This window comes from Glossina fuscipes, unplaced genomic scaffold, assembly GCF_014805625.2.
Source record: "Glossina fuscipes isolate IAEA_lab_2018 unplaced genomic scaffold, Yale_Gfus_2 61514, whole genome shotgun sequence".
Taxonomy (NCBI): Eukaryota; Metazoa; Arthropoda; class Insecta; order Diptera; family Glossinidae; genus Glossina; species Glossina fuscipes.
In genome coordinates, this window is record NW_024003726.1 from 391,027 (window position 1) to 402,810 (window position 11,784).

An 11,784-nucleotide genomic window follows, 5' to 3' on the forward strand; every position below is an offset into this window, starting at 1 on the left:
CAGCAAGTTGGATATATGTCAACATGATATCACTTGCTGAAACGACTGCGTGAATGCTTGGAGAATGTTGTAACACGCTTCTTTAGGAGTATAGCTGCGATGGAGTTTTCCGAGTATTGCGGTTGGCAAGACCTTTTTTGACGGCACTCGTTTAGTCGACGGTAACCGATGCAACAGATTTGCTTCCAATTTTTTTCACGAATGAAGCTTCTATTGCTTTTGGTGCAACAAGAACTGGGCTGCGTAATCGCTGCTCGTGCAGATCATTGTCGCGGCGTAGTACCTAGTTGTATATATTCCTAGATGTTTTACAAAGAACAATAGTTTGGTCGTTTGGGCTAAGAGGCCTAACTCTAAATATTTCCTTTGTGGACGTGACTCTAAGACTGATTTTAGCGTCATTTGTTTTTTCGTTTAATCCAACTTTTTTTAATTGCTTGTAATTTCGCATTTCATGTTTGATTATGTGATGTATCTATTCTGCAGTGGCATTTGCGTTATTATTTACGAACCATAGCTTCTAAATAAAACGTCTAAAAAAGTCGTTGAGGTGTGCCCAATTCGCCTTATCGTATTTATCGAGTTTTGGGGGTGGGCAGAAAAGGTATCGAAAATTTCCCTAGCAAAATACCCAAAAGTTGTACAATGCTCCGTGTTACTGAGAAGTACAAAAATCTTGGTTTCGTATTTTTGTAGATGCGAAATAAGAAAGAGTACTAGCGTGGTTTGTTGCAATCCATCAATGTTTAGAATATGCTTCGGCTCACTTATAAGCTGCGCTCAGCTGCTGTCATCTCTGTATCGCCTTCCTTGGGAGTGGTATCGGTTGAATGGCGCTGCCAGTTTTTATGGTGGGCATTGAAATCGTCGGCAACCATGACATTGGTGCCAGGATGATTGTTAAGAATGAAGGATATTGTGTCGTATCCGCGTCTTGGCTTTCGTAAACAGATGCGAAATGTAACAACGTGTGTCATAAAGTATGTAAAGATGTAAGTTCGATGTCCTGCGAGCAGCAATGTTGCTGGCATTGGAATACTACATTGTTGTGTATGTGCGACATAAAGCCTCTTGAACAACTTGATGTCCAGGCAAATGGATCTCTTGTGGGTCACTGTTTTCACTTGCCTGGCGTTCAGGGGTCGGTGAATTTTAAGCTATCTCACTAGAGCTGATCATCCAAATTAAGTTGGAAGCGGTATATTGTACAGAAGTTTCGGGGGAAGGTGTAAACGGTTGTTAGACCGATAAGTGGTAAGCCTTTACCTATCGAGCGCTCACCATATGTGGTCACGCATCAACAGACTCGCAACGCAAATGGTGCAAGATGGTATTTGGGGTTGCAAATGGATTGCTATTTCTGTTTCTGCTACGGGAAGAACCTGCCGCTGGTGGCTTTTTACAATATTATAATAATTACAAATTCTATTATTGCGGCTGCTGTTGCCGTTCGTGCTACTTCTGCTTCTTCCACGGTTTCCGTGGCTGCTCTTGTTTGTGCTTCTCGTTTTCGAAGTTGCCATCAATGTAATTCTTTCAATTTCTTTTTTTTTTTTGTATTGTGTCTTCAGGTATTGTTACTATTAATGTCAATGTATTCTATCTTATTGTTGGTTTCTTGCTGTAGTTTTTAGTTGCTGTTACGAGTGTCGATGGCTATGTGACCACCATTGTCGTTGCTTTAGATATGTGCCGTTTTTTAGTGCAGCCGATACTGTTACTGCAGACTGTTTCTGGTATTGCCCTCTTTGCTACTTGTGCTGGTATTCTTGTGCTATTGCGGTGGCATTTATTTTTTGATGACATCGTTGTTTTATTTTTTTTCTTTTTTCTTTTATTATATCCGTTTGTGCTATTGCATTTGTTATTTGTGTTTGTTTTTATTCATTATACTCTTGCTGCAGCTGTTATTACTGTTAGTGTTCAACTAGTGCTTCTATTTTTGTACTCGTTATGAAAATGGTCGCTATTGCTATTGTAGGTGATAGTTAACAGGACTATCGCTGTTGACTTTGTTGTTCACTTTTTTGGTACTGTCCAAAATATATGAATTGTTTTAATACTATCTCGTTTGTTCCTGCTGTTTGGCAGACGCGTTATTTAATGTGCTCAGCATTAGTTTTCGTACACCAGCTACTTTTCACTCGGAAAAATTTTTGCCCCTATTGGAGAACGGATTTTCCACTTAGCATACATGATACATGAATATATATTTATAGGTACCCAACAAAATTCACTATTTGTGCTTCTTAGATTTTCCAAATCTCTCCTTTCGATAAATTTAGTGTAGAAGTTTATGATTTTTATTATCGCTTAAAACTTAGCATTGCTAATTTGTACGTTACGACATCTGTAGCTCAAGTAATCATGAAGCAGACTATTATTATCGACAATAAAACTTAAAATGAGGGTGCGCGAACAGATTTGGCACTGACTGGCTCACCAGGCAATGAAATTTGGTGTTGAAAGGATCGCCATCTACATTTGTTTGAATGTATGTCTAGAAGATGATTCGCCAAAATAGCATTTGAGGAACAAATATTAAATTTGCTATGTTATATTTGTAAAGCGCTTTCTTATTATTCTTATGTATCTCGCTCTGCGTTGACGCGCTTAGCCGCTCTATTGCAATACCATCTGGTCGCTATAGTCACAACGAAATAAAAGAGCGATTAATTCGCTGGGCTTCGTTAAAAAGAATGGCTGCTATATTTAATTTTCTTTCTCTTTTATATTAAACTTTGTTCGTATTTTCTCCATTTCCAAATTTTAATTTGAATACAATTCGTATAATTGAATGTGTACCCTGTGTTAGGTATATTACAGGTGTCAGCTGGGTACGGTGCATTGATTTATTTATTTAACACTGCCAGCTATAAGGCATACTTATGAGTCACCATTTCGAATGGGATTATCAAAAATGAATGCAGAAAACTACATCATAATAAAAGCAGATATACTGAATTCAGCCGGTCTTAAAACTAATGGGTTGCATAATGAACAATAGTTATTTAATTTACCATAAAGCTTGGACTATCGACTCAACATATTTTTATTTATTACATTGTAGGAACAAAAGAACGGGTCTAAGTTGTTCCAATTCTGATTTACAGTTATAAATAAAATAATGCATTATACAGAAGATGATTAGTACGCCAGTATGCTAGTCGCAAAGGAACGACCTGCCTAAGAACCCTAAACGGAGCAATGAAAACAACCTTATCCAATAATTGCAGGGCGGAAATAACAGTGACAATCGATGTTGGACGGACTCAATAAATTCTACGTTGTATCCGTAGTTTAGTATTCACGCCACAACTGAATGTTGTAGGAGTGGAAAAAACCAAATGCAGGCTTTTCGCAATAAAAACTAGAAGAGACAATGACAACTTCTTCCGGCTCCTTACATTCAACGGTATGTCATTCTGATCAGGTGACCAAATTATTCAAATCACCCTGGAGAAAATGCGTATCAGTCAGTGCATAATCGTAGGATGATAGTTTACAAATACAGAGAAAAGGATAACCCCAAGGTGGTTTTGCTGAGGGACACAAAAATTGCACGAGAAAGGTAAGAATTAAAGAGCACTCTTTGAGAATGACACTTAAGATGACTCCTGAACTATGGAGCCATGTTATCAGCAAAGCCAAGACATTTAAACTTAAAGATCAATAAATTATGATCTGCCTTGCCAAATGCTTTCGAAAAATCAATGTAAATTACATCCGTCTGCATACACCCCCGGAAGCTATGAAGACAATACCAGTAGGTAGTGGCCATGGATCTTCTTTTCGTAAAACCATATTGGCACTGTAATTATTAATAATATTCCAATCTATAATAAGAAAAACATGAATAGATTTCCACGAGGACGGAAAGTAGCTCTGCTGCTTTAAATATATTTTAACTATACTCAAGCTACTATTAAATATACTTGTTAATGGTACATAGAGTAAGTCAACACATCGTTGGAGTAGGCATGACGAAACACTATATCTCATTCGAAGGAGGCATTGGTCAACTCTTATTAAGGATGTTGCTATTAACAGCAGCCAACTCCTCCTGATCCAACTTACCCTGTTCAAGAGTGCAGCTCGTCCCATCGGCAAAATTATGATTTGTCGTAATATGAAATTTCGTGGATTTGCCTCTACGTGTTACCTCAGACACCGAATTTGGCTCAGAACCAACAATATCTCTACCTGTTTACCCAGGTGAGTAAGCGATGTTTAAATATTCGCCAGACGGGGAAGAACACGAATAAACGGATCCTCCATCAGAGGTAGAGTCGCTTTTTTGTTGTATTAGTGAAAATTCACGTTCTATTAATATTCCGCCCTTCATATCTATTTTCTGCTATTTGCTGCCAACTTTCGCCTGAAATTGGAGATTGGATACTTCTAGCAAAACTTTCGATTTTAGTAATTCGATTAGAAAGGCAAATTACACTCATAAATTGTGCTTTTTTAAGATGACACAATTTTCGACTAGTTCTTATTTGGTTTGTTTTGATAATAGCTTCATCATTGTTTCGTCATTTTAGATGACTCAACTCTCGCAAATGGTCATGGAAAAACCGACAATTATGAATTATGAATGTATGTTTCCGCAATCACTCTTCGTCGGTTCATTTTGAGATAGATAAGAATCGACGATACCAACTGCTTGTAGCCTACATTGTGTTCTGCTGTTGTTAGGATAGAATGAGTGTTTGTCGATTGCCTGAAGGTATGGAATTCTTCACAAAGTCTGCTTTTTCAACAAAGAAATGGACCAGTTTCTAATTTCCGCAATTATATCAGTTTCTAATTTTTCCGCAATTCCTAAATGATGTGTTAGACAAAGTGACAGTAAATGTTATATGTTTTTCACTTACTTAATTACTTTCACGTAACGAGGGAAACTTTTCAGAATATTTACTACTTGCTTTAATAATGGAAGTACATATATAATTTTTATATAATAACTCACAACCACTTTCTAGTCCCTATTCATATACTCTCTTCACGTTTTATATGAGCTGTCACTGCTGCAACAGCGTAGGTCTTTTGATGGCCAACATCTTTTGCGGTAAGAAAAGTCTATAAAAAAGCCTATATAATCTACCTAATATGTGGTTCAATCATATTCTTGCTAATTTTCAATCTTCCTTTTGACTCCATTTACACTCGAAAAGTAACGTGCTCAGTTGAAAATAATACTTTATACGAAACCATACATACGAAACTAGTAGACAGCATGGAACTATAGAATCATGTCATAACTTTTTAAAAGTTATTTGAAGCAAACCGTTATTTCTTTTTTCTCCTATAATATTTTTTTGTACTGAAGTTCCAGAGACCCTACAGAGTACATTTATTGTTGAATCGATTAAGCCATTTCTATTCGTCTGTGTGGTGCATGTTGCTGTCACTCTCCTGGTCACAAAAATGAAGATATCGTAGAGTTTGGTAAAAACTTTAGAAGTTTCTGCATTTAGGTTGCTACTGAAAATGGGCCAAATTGGTTAAAGCACACTCCCGCAACCAAGCGTAAAGTAAATGCAACTTCGTTTCTCTAAGTAAACATTTGCGCTCATTGCTCTCAAATTATGAAAAATATATGTCTGAAATTTTCAACATTTACTTTGCGGAAACTTTACTGTGTATGTGCAAAGATGAAAAAAATTGGCCATGCCAACACAAAATTATAAATGATTGAATTTTCCTTTTTTTCACATGTTTGAAGTTTTATGCTTATTAATAATCAGCGACGAGTTTTATGCTTATTAATAATCAATGACGAGAGTAGAATGCGAGAAGGCAAGTGTATTCTATCTGAAGTAATTATAGTAGACGTCACGACATGATGGATACATTTTTTGTTAACGATTTGATATGGGCATCAAATAAAAGGACTTGGAGAGAATAATGCGAAAAGCTAGATATATTAATTCCAAGTTAATTATTGGGGACGTCGCGACGTGGTAGATTTTCCTTAATAATCCCTTTCCTTTAACTAAGTTTTAATTTTATTCCATTCACGTTTTTATAATCATAAATGAAACATGGGACGCTAAAAATTTTAACGGTGATAGGTATGGAATGTTCGGCCCCAGCTGAATATAAGTTGCTTCCTTTTTTATTTCTTAGTCAATTACAATTCGTGTCGTCTATTTTCTGGAGCTCTCACTCTGGGAATTTCTGTCAGTGCATCATGAGTACAAGGTTTGGTTTTAGCTTACGCAGACGTTTCTGAGCCCTTTTTTTTGATACATATGTTAGGAAATTTATCAAGATAATCTGCTATTTTGGAACGGCTGCCATTTTGAATATACAGAACATTGTTTTATCCCATGTTGCATTGTCATCGGATCCAAATGTGTGGAAACTTTCAATATAATCACACATACGGTAGTGTCTGAAATATCGATTGACAAATTCCTATTTAAGCAATCTATCGGCGGCAGGCATTTTGTACATACAGCAATATTGACTGGACCACTCTGTTGTCACCGTACTTAAGAATGTGCTTGGCAGAAAAGCTATTTAAATAAAAGCAAATAGAAGATTACACTTCTTCTTTAAAATACTTTTAAAGATAATGGCTAATAAAAAATTTTCATTAGACAAAAATCTGTAAACTTTTAAACATATTGAGATTTTTATAAACGCAAAACAAAATGGAATCGTTCATCGTTTATGTTCTTGTATGTATTGACTAAAGTGAATTAAGCACAGATAAAGAGAAATTTAATTAATAAAATTTAATCAAATCCATTGGTATCTGTATTGTTTAGTGAACCTCTTAAAAAAAGAAATTTAAAAATAGGTGCACCGTAGCGATTAAGCTGATTATTTACTTTTTAACTATTACCAAAACTAAATAACAATGCCAATTTTAATCTATTGTGTCGGGTTTTTAAAAATGCCCTTTAAACCTATTATAGTTTTAATATTTGTTATTCAGGTCAATGCACAATATGTCTATTCGTCGTATCCCGAATAGATTAGCTTTTTATATAAAGTTGCGTTGTGGAACATATTTTTATGTGTTATATATTTCTAAAGAGGGCTAGTTTTCAAATGTATTTCAGTCATAGATTTCCGAAAGTATATTCACTGAACCCAAATCTATAGACGAAAATATAAAAAAAAAAGTCTGAGTTTTTTCCAGATTGTTTCAGTTCCTTTTATATTGTGGACGTGCATTACACCAATTTTTGAAATTTTTTTCTAAATTCATCAGGAAATGTTTGGGGCAATTTTCCTATGTTCATTTTTGTGACCGTAGTAGCAATTTCACAAAAGTTATGATGAAATGATAAAGTGTTCCATATAAGTAAAATTCATAAAAAACTATTGGAACTTGAGCGATTTTTTATTATTTTTTTAACCTTAAAAGTTCAAAAAAAACCGAGGCTATAGTTCTAGTATTGAATACCAATTCAACATCGAAATGATTTGATATCATATTTTCCTTTCCAATGGTAAGTGGTTTGCTACATTATATTGAATCGCAATCGTTGAATACCAGACGCAAACGAAAATATACAATGTGAGATAGGCAACAATTTATAACACACCAATTGTTAATGGTAACATTTATTGTAAATCATACTATTAAAGTATTTGTTACAATTTTCATTATGCAGCATATTAGCACTTAACGTCGTAACAATTTTAAATGCGACAAATATTAATTAAGTGTTAATTTTTTTTGAATAGACCAGTTGCTGCCCGTTGAAAAGAAAATACGAAGTTTGAGCTCAAATTTCAGACCGCTGTGTGTGATGGAATTAGATAGTGTGGTAAGTGAGAGGCATTTTTGAAGTGAAAAAAATTTGATATTGTATATATGTTTTTAGACAGTAACTCGTTGCGATCCTCATATCGGTTTGTTGCGTCATGGTATGGAGAAACTAATTGAGTGAAAGACGTGCATGCAAGCCCAACCCTAATTTGATCGTTTAGATTCTGTGTTAGTGAAGTTTAATGAACAATGTCATTCTTTGATCGTTGAAAAATTCTTTGATATCGAAGTTCCTTTGCGAGCCAAATATTTTCGAAGTGAACAAACAATATTTTGTACATTTGGTTTCTGTGAGAAAAGCTTATTTCGATGTAGCATTTTTTACGGAAGTTACGGGTATCTTAAATCACATAATGGCTGTCCGTAAGCATGTTTTAGACGTTGATGCTCTTACAACCGTATTCTGGTTATTCGAGGTGTTATGTAAGGCGTGACGTTGGTGTTGATGTTTCTTACACCCATTTTTTAAATATTCTTGTAAAATTCCTTATTGAATTCAGAGGACATGTCAATCGGTCTGACGAATGAGATCTACAGATTTGCTTCGAAATTTGCTGAACGTGTGTACGAAGTAGCAGGTATTCCCACAACAAATCGTAAATGAGTGAAACATACCGCGGATACTAGAGTCGTTTAGCTGAAGAAGCTCTAAACTAAAGCTTTATTGGTATAAAGCTTCAAGCTGCCGGAATTAAGTGGGATTTCTATAAACAACTGCCCAGTAATGTTTATGAACTACTTAAACATGATACTTCCTTTGGAACTAAATGTGTTACGACAGATCTTTCTTTGTGTCGTTTTGAAAAAATGCATCAGTCTCTGCGTGTTATTGAGCAACACCTAAACCAAATGCCAATAGGCGAAATCAAAACAGATGATACGAAGATTGCCGCATCATCGAGAGCGGAAATGAAAGTATTAATGGAAGCGTTTATTTTATTTTAAACTTTTTACCCAGAGCTTTCAGGTGCCACCTGAAGGTACATCGCCACCGAATCTCCTAAAGGAGAGCTTGGCGTCTATTTGGAGGCGGATAGTTCCAGTCGGATCTTGCGCTGCAAAATGAAAGCACTATGCTCATTTAGCAGCATTTAATCACGTTGGCATGCAGCGTATGCTGGCAGATGTTGTGTTCTTGAAGTGTATTCTTGAAGTTCTATTTGCTGAAATTTATCGCTCAGAAGCATACTACTCTTTTGATAAAATGCGTTAATAGTGATACTAATAAACACTAATACTTAATACTTATTTATCATTGTGCGCATAATATAAAAGTTTGATTTTGTTTTAATGATTTAAAAAAGATCAATCTACTTTATAAAAGTCAAAATCAATGTAAATCCTATTGCTAGAATTGAAGAAACTAAATTTATTATTATTAAAAAATTTCATTTTCTTATGTATATATCAATGTATTTACTTTTATAGCTATTTCTATTGTTACAGTTTTTCCTTAACGCATAATTACAGTTTTCCTACCCTATGATTGCGTATTGTATTGTGTAGTACTCTTTTAGAAAATAAAAATAAATTAGTCGTAAAGAGGTTTTACTCTCATGTTGTTCATTTATATTTGATAAGTTATGACTTAGTGTTTACTGCAATACACAATATAGAACCAAATTTTGGTATTCCAACGTGAGCTCGATAACAGTTGAAAGTATAACAGCTTACTGGATGTTTACATACAATTTTATATAGGTACAACGTGGATTTCCGAGGACTTTTAATGATCTTTACTATTTCTATAGTTAATAAATTTTTGGCAATATACGAATTATATGGTTGATATACGCATGTTTGCAAAAATTTTGATCACTCTTCATTTTGAATAGGCATTTGTTGTGGAAAATGGATTCTATATATATTAATTAAAATAGTTTCTATTATTTCCTATGTCGCAACAACTTATATCGGTTTGGCAGCGGTTCACTGACCAACCCCTTTTCGCACATCTTTAACTTTATGGATCCGCGTGCCAGCCAAATCATGCTGCACCGATCTGACCAAGTGGTAATCGGGAGACCATGTCTGCCAGCAGAGCTTTTGATTCCAGTTGCAATAGTGTATCCTGGATAACTCTTGTAACAAGTGGCCAAAAAGCATTTTCATATAATTCATGTCACCATTTCTAAACCATTCAGAAAATTGGATGTGATGGACAAACATTACCTCTCTGAACGTATTTAATGGACTTCTGAAGCAGGTGTCTTCGAATAAATAACACAAGTAATGAATTTACAAGCAGAAGAATTTTGAGCGCTCCATGATTAATGTCAGCGCTGTATAATATTAAATTATTAAATGGAAAACTGTTGTTTTATATAGAGGAAGGTCAAGACCAACGAATTCATCGGTAAATCCCATTTCTTTATAATTTTTACTTGTATAAAGTTTTGCTGATCAAAACTTTTATAAACATCTAATAACTTGTCTTATACTGTATTGTTGAGTTTCATTGTGTGCTAAGTAGATTCATTGATTCAAGAATTTATTTTACTTTTAAGTGGATTGTATGAATCGTAATAAAAGTTGAGTGTTAAAACTTTTAAATGTTATAAATAGAAATTACCCAGTCTAACAAAAAAAAAAAAAAAAAAAACAAAGATTTACTGAATAGAAAGCGCTAATATTCGCATTTTAATTTTTTTCTCTTTTTAAGGCTTAATAATAATAACGCAATTCCTCTTAATCTTACGTCTTTTTTGAACTGCGGTCGATTAATATCGAATAAATCGACCGTAACATAAATATGCTACTCGGAAATATTTTTATGATCGGCGGATTTTTCATTCCATAGTAAGAAAAACGCGTACTTTATCGACAGTTGTAAACTCATTACTCGTTAAAGAGAGTCGACAATCGACAGAGATCTAGTTTAGTTTATATCGACAGCTATAAACCGGTCTCAGATTTTCATTTTTTCTTCCTGTGTCTCGGAGAAATTTTAACTACAATTACGGGAAAGGTTGGGAAAACTTATAGAGAATATCCTTACTTTGTGTTTAAAAGCAAGGAGTGGGAATATAGCAATCTTATTGATCGTTCGTAAACCGCACAAATATATGTCGTGGAAGCGACCATAAACACGTTTGTAATTGATTCCAAGCGTTTGAAAATATGCTTAGCTTCAATCCAGCCATGGTAAAAGCACCGCAAATTAGAAATATTAAAGTTTTCTTAAAAATAGTCAAGGTAACAGGCAAGAGGTCAATGTTATATTTCCGGGACTTGCACACATTTCACATTATTTTTAGACTGTACCGAACCTCAAATGACGCCTGTCAAAATTTTGTATCATTTTGCTTAAGCACTATTGAAAAGCTCAGCACTGGCTTAAAAAATGCTATCACCAATTTTCCTTGTCGAAGATAAATATATTAGTAAACGAAGTCGTACAATGCTTTTGAACATAATGGACGTCTAAAAGATGTAGTTACATCAGAAAACATAAAAAGAGTAAAAAATGACGTGAAGAGATAAAGACAACAAAGTTCAATGCTCCGACTCTTTTGCATTAAAATTTGAGAAAGTTGTCTTCCGGTTTTACTTACGATGGAGTAAATGCACTATGATGCCTCTGCCTGCGTACGCACCGTATGCTTCAGATCTGGTCATCAGCGACTATTATTCGTTCGCAAGTTTCAAAAAATGCTCTGCGGAAAAATATTTAGATTAAACGATGAGGTCATTGTAGAAATTATAGTACTTTGTGAGTCTTGTCAAAAAATTCTATAAAAAAGAAGTATTATTATACTTGATGGAAACTATGGTGATAAATAAAGTTGAATTTCGCAAATCTTTTTTCTTACATATTTCCGCGAATTACGGACTGATCTATTATATGCCAAATTTGATTTAAGGCGAATGGACACGTTTTTCTTTTCGAATCCTACACTGCACGCTAACCCAATTGAAGCCGCCTTGTAAACAAACGAAAAATGTTTATTTCATGTCAACTAATAAAATTAATTGTTAGCCTTATTTATTGT

At 34.6% G+C, this 11,784-nt stretch overlaps 1 long non-coding RNA gene and 1 pseudogene across 1 annotated transcript in view; both read left to right on the forward strand.

The window, feature by feature from the left end:
• Nucleotides 1-11,776, forward strand: part of LOC119643649 — a 53,261-nt pseudogene extending 41,485 nt beyond the window's left edge.
• LOC119643651 overlaps nt 1-11,784 on the forward strand; it is a 165,101-nt gene that overhangs the window by 41,461 nt on the left and 111,856 nt on the right. The window lies entirely within an intron of this gene.